The sequence below is a fragment of the Daucus carota genome, chromosome 8 (genome assembly GCF_001625215.2).
Source record: "Daucus carota subsp. sativus chromosome 8, DH1 v3.0, whole genome shotgun sequence".
Classification (NCBI taxonomy): Eukaryota; Viridiplantae; Streptophyta; class Magnoliopsida; order Apiales; family Apiaceae; genus Daucus; species Daucus carota.
The window spans coordinates 33,068,499-33,078,472 of record NC_030388.2 but is presented as its reverse complement, the minus strand read 5'-3'; positions in this window follow the sequence as shown (position 1 = coordinate 33,078,472).

The window sequence follows — 9,974 nt, the reverse complement described above, 5'->3', positions numbered from 1 at the left end:
CGTAACCCTAGCCTAACCCTAAATTTTGAAATGCGAAGTACTAAAGTGAGAGTTATGGTTATGTTTAGTTTTAGGATTCGGTTATGTTTAGTTTAAGGGTTAGGTTAGGGTTATGGATATGTTTAGTTTCAAAAGTAAAATAACCATAACCCTAGCCTAACCCTAGCTTTTGAAATGCGAAGTACTAGAGTGAGGGTTATGGTTATGTTTAGTTTTAGGATTAGGTTATGTTTAGTTTTAGGGTTAGGGTTATGTTTAGTTTCAAAAGTAAAATAACCGTAACCCTAACCTAACCCTAGATTTTGAAATGCGAAGTACTAGAGTGAGGGTTACTGTTATATTTAGTTTTAGGATTAGGTTATGTTTAGTTTTAGGGTTCGGTTAGGGTTATGGTTATGTTTAGTTTCAAAAGTAAAATAACTATAACCCTAGCCTAACCCTAGCTTTTGAAATGCGAAGTACTAAAGTGAGGGTTATGGTTATGTTTAGTTTTAGGATAAGGTTATGTTTAGTTTAAGGGTTAGGTTAGGGTTAGGGTTATGTTTAGTTTCAAAAGTAAAATAACCATAACCCTAGCCTAACCCTAGCTTTTGAAATGCGAAGTACCAGAGTGAGGGTTAGGGTTATGTTTAGTTTCAGGATTACGTTATGTTTATTTTTGGGGTTAGGTTGGGGTTATGGTTATGTTTAGTTTCAAAAGTAAAATAACCGTAACCCTAGCCTAACCCTAAATTTTGAAATGCGAAGTACTAAAGTGAGGGTTATGGTTATATTTAGTTTTAGGATTCGGTTATGTTTAGTTTAAGGGTTAGGTTAGGGTTATGGTTATGTTTAGTTTCAAAAGTAAAATAACTATAACCCTAGCCTAACCCTAGCTTTTGAAATGCGAAGTACTAAAGTGAGGGTTATGGTTATGTTTAGTTTTAGGATTAGGTTATGTTTAGTTTAAGGGTTAGGTTAGGGTTATGGTTATGTTTAGTTTCAAAAGTAAAATAACCATAACCCTAGCTTTTAAAATGCGAAGTACTAGAGTCAAGGTTATTGTTATGTTTAGTTTTAGGATTAGGTTATGTTTAGTTTTAGGGTTAGGTTGGGGTTATGGTTATGTTTAGTTTCAAAAGTAAAATAACCGTAACCTTAGAATAACCCTAGCTTTTGAAATGCGAAGTAGTAGAGTGAGGGTTATGGATATGTTTAGTTTTAGGATTAGGTTATGTTTAGTTTTAGGGTTACGTTGGGGTTATGGTTATGTTTAGTTTCAAAAGTAAAATAACTGTAACCCTAGCCTAACCCTAGCTTTTGAAATGCGAAGTACTAGAGTTAGGGTTATAGATATGTTTAGTTTTAGGATTAGGTTATGTTTAGTTTTAGGGTTATGGTTATGTTTAGTTTCAAAAGTAAAATAACCACAACCCTAGCCTAACCCTAGCTTTTGAAATGCGAAATACTAGAGTGAGGGTTATGGTTATGTTTAGTTTTAGGATTAGGTTATGTTTATTGTTATGTTTAGTTTTAGGATTAGGTTATGTTAAGTTTTAGGGTTAGGTTGGGGTTATGGTTATGTTTAGTTTCAAAAGTAAAATAACCGTAACCCTAGCCTAACCCTAAATTTGAAATGCGAAGTACTAAAGTGAGGGTTATGGTTATGTTTAATTTTAGGATTCGGTTATATTTAGTTTAAGGGTTAGGTTAGGGTTATGGTTATGTTTAGTTTTAAAAGTAAAATAACCATAACCCTAGCCTAACCCTAGCTTTTGAAATGCGAAATACTAGAGTGAGGGTTATGGTTATGTTTAGTTTTAGGATTAGGTTATGTTTAGTTTTAGGGTTAGGGTTATGTTTAGTTTCAAAAGTAAAATAACCGTAACCCTAGCCTAACCCTAGCTTTTGAAATGCGAAGTACTAGAGTGAGGGTTATGGATATGTTTAGTTTTAGGATTAGGTATGTTTAGTTTTAGGGTTAGGTTAGGGTTATGGTTATGTTTAGTTTCAAAAGTAAAATAACCATAACCCTAGCCTAACCCTAGCTTTTGAAATGCGAAGTACTAGAGTAAAGGTTATTGTTATGTTTAGTTTTAGGATTAGGTTATGTTTAGTTTTAGGGTTAGGTTAAGGTTATGGTTATGTTTAGTTTCAAAAGTAAAATAACCATAACCCTAGCCTAACCCTAGCTTTTGAAATGCGAAGTACTAGAGTGAGGCCGGTTAGGGTTATGTTTAGTTTTAGGATTAGTTATGTTTAATTTTAGGGATAGGTTGGGGTTATGGTTATGTTTAGTTTCAAATGTAAAATAACCGTAACCCTAGCCTAACCCTAAATTTTGAAATTCGAAGTACTAAAATGAGGGTTATGGTTATGTTTAGTTTTAGGATTCGGTTATGTTTAGTTTAAGGGTTAGGTTGGGGTTATGGTTATGTTTAGTTTCAAAAGTAAAATAACCATAACCCTAGCCTAACCCTAGCTTTTGAAATACGAAGTACTTGAGTGAGGGTTATGTTTATGTTTAGTTTTAGGATTAGGTTATGTTTAGTTTTAGGGTTAGGGTTATGTTTAGTTTCAAAAGTAAAATAACCGTAACCCTAGCCTAACCCTAAATTTTGAAATGCGAAGTACTAAAGTGAGAGTTATGGTTATGTTTAGTTTTAGGATTCGGTTATGTTTAGTTTAAGGGTTAGGTTAGGGTTATGGATATGTTTAGTTTCAAAAGTAAAATAACCATAACCCTAGCCTAACCCTAGCTTTTGAAATGCGAAGTACTAGAGTGAGGGTTATGGTTATGTTTAGTTTTAGGATTAGGTTATGTTTAGTTTTAGGGTTAGGGTTATGTTTAGTTTCAAAAGTAAAATAACCGTAACCCTAACCTAACCCTAGATTTTGAAATGCGAAGTACTAGAGTGAGGGTTACTGTTATATTTAGTTTTAGGATTAGGTTATGTTTAGTTTTAGGGTTCGGTTAGGGTTATGGTTATGTTTAGTTTCAAAAGTAAAATAACTATAACCCTAGCCTAACCCTAGCTTTTGAAATGCGAAGTACTAAAGTGAGGGTTATGGTTATGTTTAGTTTTAGGATAAGGTTATGTTTAGTTTAAGGGTTAGGTTAGGGTTAGGGTTATGTTTAGTTTCAAAAGTAAAATAACCATAACCCTAGCCTAACCCTAGCTTTTGAAATGCGAAGTACCAGAGTGAGGGTTAGGGTTATGTTTAGTTTCAGGATTACGTTATGTTTATTTTTGGGGTTAGGTTGGGGTTATGGTTATGTTTAGTTTCAAAAGTAAAATAACCGTAACCCTAGCCTAACCCTAAATTTTGAAATGCGAAGTACTAAAGTGAGGGTTATGGTTATATTTAGTTTTAGGATTCGGTTATGTTTAGTTTAAGGGTTAGGTTAGGGTTATGGTTATGTTTAGTTTCAAAAGTAAAATAACTATAACCCTAGCCTAACCCTAGCTTTTGAAATGCGAAGTACTAAAGTGAGGGTTATGGTTATGTTTAGTTTTAGGATTAGGTTATGTTTAGTTTAAGGGTTAGGTTAGGGTTATGGTTATGTTTAGTTTCAAAAGTAAAATAACCATAACCCTAGCTTTTGAAATGCGAAGTACTAGAGTCAAGGTTATTGTTATGTTTAGTTTTAGGATTAGGTTATGTTTAGTTTTAGGGTTAGGTTGGGGTTATGGTTATGTTTAGTTTCAAAAGTAAAATAACCGTAACCTTAGAATAACCCTAGCTTTTGAAATGCGAAGTAGTAGAGTGAGGGTTATGGATATGTTTAGTTTTAGGATTAGGTTATGTTTAGTTTTAGGGTTACGTTGGGGTTATGGTTATGTTTAGTTTCAAAAGTAAAATAACTGTAACCCTAGCCTAACCCTAGCTTTTGAAATGCGAAGTACTAGAGTTAGGGTTATAGATATGTTTAGTTTTAGGATTAGGTTATGTTTAGTTTTAGGGTTATGGTTATGTTTAGTTTCAAAAGTAAAATAACCACAACCCTAGCCTAACCCTAGCTTTTGAAATGCGAAATACTAGAGTGAGGGTTATGGTTATGTTTAGTTTTAGGATTAGGTTATGTTTAGTTTTAGGGTTAGGGTTATGTTTAGTTTCAAAAGTAAAATAACCGTAACCCTAGCCTAACCCTGGCTTTTGAAATGCGAAGTACTAGAGTGAGGGTTATGGATATGTTTAGTTTTAGGATTAGGTATGTTTAGTTTTAGGGTTAGGTTAGGGTTATGGTTATGTTTAGTTTCAAAAGTAAAATAACCATAACCCTAGCCTAACCCTAGCTTTTGAAATGCGAAGTACTAGAGTCAAGGTTATTGTTATGTTTAGTTTTAGGATTAGGTTATGTTTAGTTTTAGGGTTAGGTTAAGGTTATGGTTATGTTTCGTTTCAAAAGTAAAATAACCGTGACCCTAGCCTAACCCTAGCTTTTGAAATGCCGAGTACTAGAGTGAGGGTTATGGATTTGTTTAGTTTTAGGATTAGGTTATGTTTACTTTTAGGGTTAGGTTAAGGTTATGGTTATGTTTAGTTTCAAAAGTAAAATAACCATAACCCTAGCCTAACCCTAGCTTTTGAAATGCGAAGTACTAGAGTGAGGGTTATGGTTATGTTTAGTTTTAGGATTAGTTATGTTTAATTTTAGGGATAGGTTGGGGTTATGGTTATGTTTAGTTTCAAATGTAAAATAACCGTAACCCTAGCCTAACCCTAAATTTTGAAATTCGAAGTACTAAAATGAGGGTTATCGTTATGTTTAGTTTTAGGATTCGGTTATGTTTAGTTTAAGGGTTAGGTTGGGGTTATGGTTATGTTTAGTTTCAAAAGTAAAATAACCATAACCCTAGCCTAACCCTAGCTTTTGAAATGCGAAGTACTAGAGTGAGGGTTATGGTTATGTTTAGTTTTAGGATTAGGTTATGTGTAGTTTTAGGGTTAGGGTTATGTTTAGTTTCAAAAGTAAAATAACCGTAACCCTAGCCTAACCCTAAATTTTGAAATGCGAAGTACTAAAGTGAGAGTTATGGTTATGTTTAGTTTTAGGATTCGGTTATGTTTAGTTTAAGGGTTAGGTTAGGGTTATGGATATGTTTAGTTTCAAAAGTAAAATAACCATAAACCTAGCCTAACCCTAGCTTTTGAAATGCGAAGTACTAGAGTGAGGGTTATGGTTATGTTTAGTTTTAGGATTAGGTTATGTTTAGTTTTAAGGTTAGGGTTATGTTTAGTTTCAAAAGTAAAATAACTGTAACCCTAACCTAACCCTAGATTTTGAAATGCGAAATACCAGAGTGAGGGTTACTGTTATATTTAGTTTTAGGATTAGGTTATGTTTAGTTTTAGGGTTCGGTTAGGGTTAGGGTTATGTTTAGTTTCAAAATTAAAATAACTATAACCCTACCCTAACCCTAGCTTTTGAAATGCGAAGTACTAAAGTGAGGGTTATGGTTATGTTTAGTTTTAGGATTAGGTTATGTTTAGTTTAAGGGTTAGGTTAGGGTTAGGGTTATGTTTAGTTTCAAAAGTAAAATAACCATAACCCTAGCCTAACCCTAGCTTTTGAAATGCGAAGTACCAGAGTGAGGGTTAGGGTTATGTTTAGTTTCAGGATTAGGTTATGTTTATTTTTAGGGTTAGGTTAGGGTTATGGTTATGTTTAGTTTCAAAAGTAAAATAACCGTAACCCTAGCCTAACCCTAAATTTTGAAATGCGAAGGACTAAAGTGAGGGTTATGGTTATATTTAGTTTTAGGATTCGGTTATGTTTAGTTTAAGGGTTAGGTTAGGGTTATGGTTATGTTTAGTTTCAAAAGTAAAATAACTATAACCCTAGCCTAACCCTAAATTTTGAAATGCGAAGTACTAAAGTGAGGGTTATGGTTATGTTTAGTTTTAGGATTAGGTTATGTTTAGTTTAAGGGTTAGGTTAGGGTTATGGTTATGTTTAGTTTCAAAAGTAAAATAACCATAACCCTAGCCTAACCCTAGCTTTTGAAATGCGAAGTACTAGAGTGAGGGTTATGGTTATGTTTAGTTTTAGGATTAGGTTATGTTTAGTTTTAGGGTTAGGTTGGGGTTATGGTTATGTTTAGTTTCAAAAGTAAAATAACCCTAGCCTAACCCTAGCTTTTCAAATGCGAAGTACTAGAGTGAGGGTTATGGTTATGTTTAGTTTTAGTATTAGGTTATGTTTAGTTTTAGGGTTAGGTTCGAGTTATGGTTATGTTTAGTTTCAAAAGTAAAATAACCGTAACCCTAGCCTAACCCAAACTTTTGAAATGCGAAGTACTAGAGTGAGTGTTATGGATATGTTTAGTTTGAGGATTAGGTTATGTTTAGTTTTAGGGTTATGGTTATGTTTAGTTTCAAAAGTAAAATAACCACAACCCTAGCCTAACCCTAGCTTTTGAAATGCGAAGTACTAGAGTGAGGGTTATTGTTATGTTTAGTTTTAGGATTAGGTTATGTTTAGTTTTAGGGTTAGGTTAGGGTTATGGTTATGTTTAGTTTCAAAAGTAAAATAACCGTAACCCTAGCCTAACCCTAGCTTTTGAAATGCGGAGTACAAGAGTGAGGGTTATGGATATGTTTAGTTTTAGGATTAGGTTATGTTTAGTTTTAGGGTTAGGTTAAGGTTATGGTTATGTTTAGTTTCAAAAGTAAAATAACCATAACCCTAGCCTAACCCTAGCTTTTGAAATGCGAAGTACTAGAGTAAGGATTAGGGTTAAGGTTATGTTTAGTTTTAGGATTAGGTTATGTTAAGTTTTAGGGTTAGGTTGGGGTTATGGTTATGTTTAGTTTCAAAAGTAAAATAACCGTAACCCTAGTCTAACCCTAAATTTGAAATGCGAAGTACTAAAGTGAGGGTTATGGTTATGTTTAATTTTAGGATTCGGTTATATTTAGTTTAAGGGTTAGGTTAGGGTTATGGTTATGTTTAGTTTTAAAAGTAAAATAACCATAACCCTAGCCTAACCCTAGCTTTTGAAATGCGAAATACTAGAGTGAGGGTTATGGTTATGTTTAGTTTTAGGATTAGGTTATGTTTAGTTTTAGGGTTAGGGTTATGCTTAGTTTCAAAAGTAAAATAACCGTAACCCTAGCCTAACCCTAGCTTTTGAAATGCGAAGTACTAGAGTGAGGGTTATGGATATGTTTAGTTTTAGGATTAGGTATGTTTAGTTTTAGGGTTAGGTTAGGGTTATGGTTATGTTTAGTTTCAAAAGTAAAATAACCATAACCCTAGCCTAACCCTAGCTTTTGAAATGCGAAGTACTAGAGTAAAGGTTATTGTTATGTTTAGTTTTAGGATTAGGTTATGTTTAGTTTTAGGGTTAGGTTAAGGTTATGGTTATGTTTAGTTTCAAAAGTAAAATAACCATAACCCTAGCCTAACCCTATCTTTTGAAATGCGAAGTACTAGAGTGAGGGTTAGGGTTATGTTTAGTTTTAGGATTAGTTATGTTTAATTTTAGGGATAGGTTGGGGTTATGGTTATGTTTAGTTTCAAATGTAAAATAACCGTAACCCTAGCCTAACCCTAAATTTTGAAATTCGAAGTACTAAAATGAGGGTTATGGTTATGTTTAGTTTTAGGATTCGGTTATGTTTAGTTTAAGGGTTAGGTTGGGGTTATGGTTATGTTTAGTTTCAAAAGTAAAATAACCATAACCCTAGCCTAACCCTAGCTTTTGAAATACGAAGTACTTGAGTGAGGGTTATGGTTATGTTTAGTTTTAGGATTAGGTTATGTTTAGTTTTAGGGTTAGGTTTATGTTTAGTTTCAAAAGTAAATTAACCGTAACCCTAGCCTAACCCTAAATTTTGAAATGCGAAGTACTAAAGTGAGAGTTATGGTTATGTTTAGTTTTAGGATTCGGTTATGTTTAGTTTAAGGGTTAGGTTAGGGTTATGGATATGTTTAGTTTCAAAAGTAAAATAACCGTAACCCTAGCCTAACCCTAGCTTTTGAAATGCGAAGTACTAGAGTGAGGGTTATGGTTATGTTTAGTTTTAGGATTAGGTTATGTTTAGTTTTAGGGTTAGGGTTATGTTTAGTTTCAAAAGTAAAATAACCGTAACCCTAACCTAACCCTAGATTTTGAAATGCGAAGTACTAGAGTGAGGGTTACTGTTATATTTAGTTTTAGGATTAGGTTATGTTTAGTTTAGGGTTCGGTTAGGGTTATGGTTATGTTGAGTTTCAAAAGTAAAATAACTATAACCCTAGCCTAACCCTAGCTTTTGAAATGCGAAGTACTAAAGTGAGGGTTATGGTTATGTTTAGTTTTAGGATTAGGTTATGTTTAGTTTAAGGGTTAGGTTAGGGTTAGGGTTATGTTTAGTTTCAAAAGTAAAATAACCATAACCCTAGCCTAACCCTAGCTTTTGAAATGCGAAGTACCAGAGTGAGGGTTAGGGTTATGTTTAGTTTCAGGATTAGGTTATGTTTATTTTTAGGGTTAGGTTGGGGTTATGGTTATGTTTAGTTTCAAAAGTAAAATAACCGTAACCCTAGCCTAACCCTTAATTTTGAAATGCGAAGTACTAAAGTGAGGGTTATGGTTATATTTAGTTTTAGGATTCGGTTATGTTTAGTTTAAGGGTTAGGTTAGGGTTATGGTTATGTTTAGTTTCAAAAGTAAAATAACTATAACCCTAGCCTAACCCTAGCTTTTGAAATGCGAAGTACTAAAGTGAGGGTTATGGTTATGTTTAGTTTTAGGATTAGGTTATGTTTAGTTTAAGGGTTAGGTTAGGGTTATGGTTATGTTTAGTTTCAAAAGTAAAATAACCATAACCCTAGCCTAACCCTAGCTTTTGAAATGCGAAGTACTAGAGTGAGGGTTATGGTTATGTTTAGTTTTAGGATTAGGTTATGTTTAGTTTTAGGGTTAGGTTGGGGTTATGGTTATGTTTAGTTTCAAAAGTAAAATAACCGTAACCTTAGAATAACCCTAGCTTTTGAAATGCGAAGTAGTAGAGTGAGGGTTATGGATATGTTTAGTTTTAGGATTAGGTTATGTTTAGTTTTAGGGTTACGTTGGGGTTATGGTTATGTTTAGTTTCAAAAGTAAAATAACTGTAACCCTAGCCTAACCCTAGCTTTTGAAATGCGAAGTACTAGAGTTAGGGTTATAGATATGTTTAGTTTTAGGATTAGGTTATGTTTAGTTTTAGGGTTATGGTTATGTTTAGTTTCAAAAGTAAAATAACCATAACCCTAGCCTAACCCTAGCTTTTGAAATGCGAAGTACTAAAGTGAGGGTTATGGTTATGTTTAGTTTTAGGATTTGGTTATGTTTAGTTTAAGGGTTAGGTTAGGGTTATGGTTATGTTTAGTTTCAAAAGTAAAATAACTATAACCCTAGCCTAACCCTAGCTTTTGAAATGCGAAGTACTAAAGTGAGGGTTATGGTTATGTTTAGTTTTAGGATTAGGTTATGTTTGGTTTAAGGGTTAGGTTAGGGTTATGGTTATGTTTAGTTTCAAAAGTAAAATAACCATAACCCTAGCCTAACCCTAGCTTTTAAAATGCGAAGTACTAGAGTGAGGGTTATGGTTATGTTTAGTTTTAGGATTAGGTTATGTTTAGTTTTAGGGTTAGGTTGGGGTTAAGGTTATGTTTAGTTTTAAAAGTAAAATAACCGTAACCCTAGCATAACCCTAGCTTTTGAAATGCAAAGTAGTATAGTGAGGGTTATGGATATGTTTAGTTTTAGGATTAGGTTATGTTTAGTTTTAGGGTTACGTTGGGGTTATGGGTATGTTTAGTTTCAAAAGTAAAATAACCGTAACCCTAGCCTAACCCTAGCTTTTGAATTGCGAAGTACTAGGGTGAGGGTTATGGATATGTTTAGTTTTAGGATTAGGTTATGTTTAGTTTTAGGGTTATGGTTATGTTTAGTTTCAAAAGTAAAATAACCATAACCCTAGCCTAACCATAGCTTTTGAAATGCGAAGTACTATAGTGAGGG